Raw genomic sequence first — 4373 nt, forward strand, 5'->3', positions numbered from 1 at the left:
TTCAGCCCATCCAGGTAAGCACAGCTGTCAAAACTCATTCCCAACTCTGAAAAAGGTTCACCTGTCTATCTTCAGCAAAGCAACCGTTATCCTGCCTCTGCCCATTTTTCCTGTAGGATCTCCTAGTGATCTGGTATGTGTAAGGGACATCAACGGAAGGGATATTCTGAAGAGCTGCCAAAGAGAAGGTGCGCCAGTAACTGAAGGAGGCCCTGGACATCCCCCATCTCTGGAGGTGAGGTTGACCTGCAAAGCCAACATACACACCTGCTGGTAATTATCTTGAAGGCAAAGTCTTTTAACCTGGAGCTGTGGGTGCTCCTTGCTAGCCTGCCAGGGCCCACTCCAGTCTCCAGTGGCTGGATTTGACCTAGGTAGAACCCAAAGCTAAAGCCACAAGGTAGCCAAACTCAGTTGGTCAGACTGAATTCTAGCCAGGTGTTTTTTCTGTCCTGTCTATTTTTCTGTTCCTTTTGTTCTGCCCTCATTTCTGGCATACCTGTAGGAAACTCATTTCATTTTCATCCTGCACAGCCTCCCCAGGGGGACATACTGAAATCTGGGGTTGACCAGAAGGCAGAGAAGGACTAGGTTCTATTAGTAGATGAATGTGAATTTGATCAGCAGCTCCCTGTTCTGTCAGTTCTAATGGGCATCTGTGGGAGTAGGGAGCTGAATCCCATGCACCTCCTCATGAGCTAAAGTTCTGTGGATGCTCCCAATGGTCCTGTTGAGGGTTTTCCAAGCCTCATCCAGAGCACTTGGTATTGCAGGATTTCCTCTGAGACATCCCTTTGATGCTGTTCTCAGCTGACCTCTATAAGGACTGGATGCAAGCTTTGGAGAAGCCAAGCAAGCAGGAGAAGTTGGAAGAGCAGAAAGAGTAAGTCTGACAAGTCTGGCAGTCTGCGTGTTATGGAGGCACTGGTAGAGGCCTTGGACTTGCCTGTCAAACAATGATCTTCTTTAAAAAGTTTGTGCTGTTGGGTTGCATTTTTGGGGAAAGTGGTACAGGAAGCATTTCTGTAGTTACTGGAGCACTTCCTTAAGGGATTTGAGCAGATTGCTCCATGAAGCAACTCTTGTTAGAAGGCAAGAGAGGTGGCAGTACCTTAACTAATAATATAGTCCCTTTGTTGTACATTGGGCCCATCAGTTCAGCTCTTGTGATTATCCCTTGCCGAGCTGCTATGGGACATTATTGAGTGGTACTGCTGTGAAGGCATGGAGACAAGCCTATGTGTGCTTTTCTCTTCGTAGACGTCACCTCATCAATGTGAGCTGAATGGAAACTTTCCCCTTGTACTGGGTCTGGCTGGGATGGAGTTAACTTTCCTTGCAGCAGCCCATACAGTGTTGCGTCTACTGCTGAGCAATACTGGCACAGAAACAGGACTCCCTCTAACCCTCCCCCCTAGAGCCAGCAGGCTAGGGGTGGGCAAGAGGTGAGGAAGGAACATCACCAGGGCAGCTGACCTAAACCAACCAAAGGGATATACCATGCCATATGATCTCACACTCAGCAATAAAAGGTGGAAAAAGGAAGAAGAAGGGAGGGGTGGGCTCTCACTGTGAAAACATCAGTCCCCCTGAACAACGGCTATGTGTGTTGAGGCCCTGCTTCAAGGACTTGGTCAAGCATCGCTCATTGGTGGGAATTAGAGACTAATTTCTTTCTTTCTTTCCTCTGTACTTCCAAATTTCCAAATTCCTTTGCTTTTTTTTTTTTTTTCCCCGTTTCCCTTTCCTTTTTCAGTTTAGTTAAATTATTTAATTAATAATCATTTTCCCTTAATATTTTTTTTCTTTAATTAAATTATCCTTACCTCAACCTGTGAGTTGTTTCTTTCATTTTCTTCTTCACTTCCTCTTCTGAGAAGGGGGAGTGAGAGAGTGGTTGTGGTGGAGTTCAGCTGCCTAGCAAGGTAAAACCACCACACCTCTCTAAAGCAGTGCAGTGATGAACTGCTGTTACCATATGATTCTGTTCCTTGACAGTGGCTGACAAGTTGCCTTGAGCCAATCTCCTCTTCTTTAAATAGTTACTTTCTCATCTCTACCAAATCAGCCAAAACTCTGCTGGCCAAAACTTCCAGCTATTTGGCCCCACAGCATCAAGGGTCCAGAGTGGGAAAGGCTGTTTAAGAGATTTTCAACCCCAGTGGATGAAACCAACGATTGTATGTGTGCAGGTGCTAGCAGAGTTTCTGACTGACAGCTACTTATATCTGTATCTATCAAAGATATCTATAATATCTTTGTGAAGGAAATGGCTTGCCTTTCCAGCCCCTCAGACAAGGAGTCTCTAGCACCTGTCAACAGCTTCACAGGTAGGAGGATGAAATGAGGATTGTCACAAGCAGGGGCTCATATTCCTTCATGTGTTATTGGAAGGCATGAATGCAAATAGAGAGAGCTTCTGAGCACTCAAGACTTTACAGTAATATTTTCCTACTGGAAGTCTTCCCATGCATTCATAGTGACAGGATTCACAGAACAAAATTCACAACAGATCTGCATCTGCCCTTCTCTGGCACATCTAGTAAATGCTTTGAGAGGAGTGCTCTTATCTCAACATATGTTGTTTCTAGTGAAGTTGGAAACAGCATTTTGTTGTCTCAATCCCGCTCATTCCATGGCATATACTTTGCCACTGCCTCTAAGGTCATGAAGTGTTTACTCTTCAAGATGAGTTGAAACCTGAGAGCCTCAACTCCTGAACTGTGAGGCCTGCTGACTGAGATGTCCCTTTTCAAATAATTTCCAGTCAATACAGCATTCTTGACAGAAAACCCAGTATCAGAGGGCCAAGAAGCTTTGTGTGGCTTTAGGTAGGTTTTGCTATACTCTTATTTACTTCCAGGAAGTCACTTTACCGCACATATTTTTGCTTTCTAGAACTGTTTTTGGAAGAGCAAAGCTGCTGTGCAGATGCAGAATGTCAGACTGTGGCATTTCTGCAGGCACCACCCTCTCCACTGGGCCTCCTCACAGCAGCAGGGGAAGATATGGAAGTGGTGGAAGAGGAAACAGCAGAGGTATATCAGGTCCACAAACATTGAAGCAAGATGTCTCGTGTATGAAGGAAATATGTAAAGATGAGCCAGAAATCATAGAATCATAGAATCATAGAATATCCCGAGCTGGAAGGGATCCACAAAGATCATCAAGTCCAACTCCTGGCACCGCACAGGTCTGCCCGTAAGTTTAGACCATGTGACTAAGTGCACAGTCCAATCTCTTCTTAAATTCAGACAGGCTCAGTGCAGTGACTACTTCACTGGGGAGCCTGTTCCAGTGTGCAACCACCCTCTCGGTGAAGAACCTCTTCCTGATGTCTAGCCTAAACTTCCCCTGCCTCAGCTTGACACCGTTCCCACAGGTCCTGTCACTGGTGATAACAGAGAATAGGTCACCTGCCTCTCCACTCCCTCTCGCGAGGAAGTTGTAGACTGCGATGAGGTCCCCCCTCAGCCTCCTCTCCTCCACGCTGAACAGGCCTAGTGACCTCAGCCGCTCCTCGTATGTCTTCCCCTCTAGGCCCTTCACCATCTTCGTCGCCCTCCTCTGGACACTCTCCAACAGTTTAATGTCCTTTTTGTACTGTGGTGCCCAGAACTCCACACAGTGCTTGAGGTGAGGCCGCACCAGCGCAGAGTAGAGCGGGACAATCACTTCCCTCGACTGACTAGCGATGCCATGCATGGTGCATCCCAGGATACGGTTGGCCCTCCTGGCTGCCAGGGCACACTGCTGGCTCATATTCAACTTGCTGTCAACCACAACCCCCAGATCCCTCTCTGCAGGGCTGCTCTCCAGTGTCTCGTTGCCCAGTCTGTATGTATAGCCAGAGTTGCCCCGTCCCAGGTGCAGGACCCGGCACTTGCTTTTGTTAAACTTCATGTGGCTGGTGATCGCCCAGCTCTTCAATCTGTCCAGATCTCTCCGCAAGGCCTTTCCACCCTCATCCGAGTCCACAACTCCTCCAAGTTTGGTGTCGTCGGCAAATTTGCTCAGAACACCTTCTAGTCCTACATCCAAATCATTTATAAAAACATTGAAGAGGACTGGCCCTAAAATGGAGCCTTGAGGGACCCCACTAGTGACCATCCGCCAGCCAGATGTGGCCCCATTTACCACAACCCTTTGAGCCCTGCCCGTCAGCCAATTGCTCACCCATCGCATGATGTTTTTGTTTAGTTGTATGCTGGACATTTTGTCCGGTAGGATCCTATGGGATACCGTGTCAAAAGCTTTGTTGAAGTCCAAAAAGATCACATCAGCTGGTTTCCCTTGATCGACTAGATGGGTGATCTTATCATAAAAAGAAATCAAATTTGTTAGGCAGGACCTACCCCTCACGAACCCATGTT

Source organism: Cygnus olor, chromosome 2 (assembly GCF_009769625.2).
Source record: "Cygnus olor isolate bCygOlo1 chromosome 2, bCygOlo1.pri.v2, whole genome shotgun sequence".
Taxonomy (NCBI): domain Eukaryota; kingdom Metazoa; phylum Chordata; class Aves; order Anseriformes; family Anatidae; genus Cygnus; species Cygnus olor.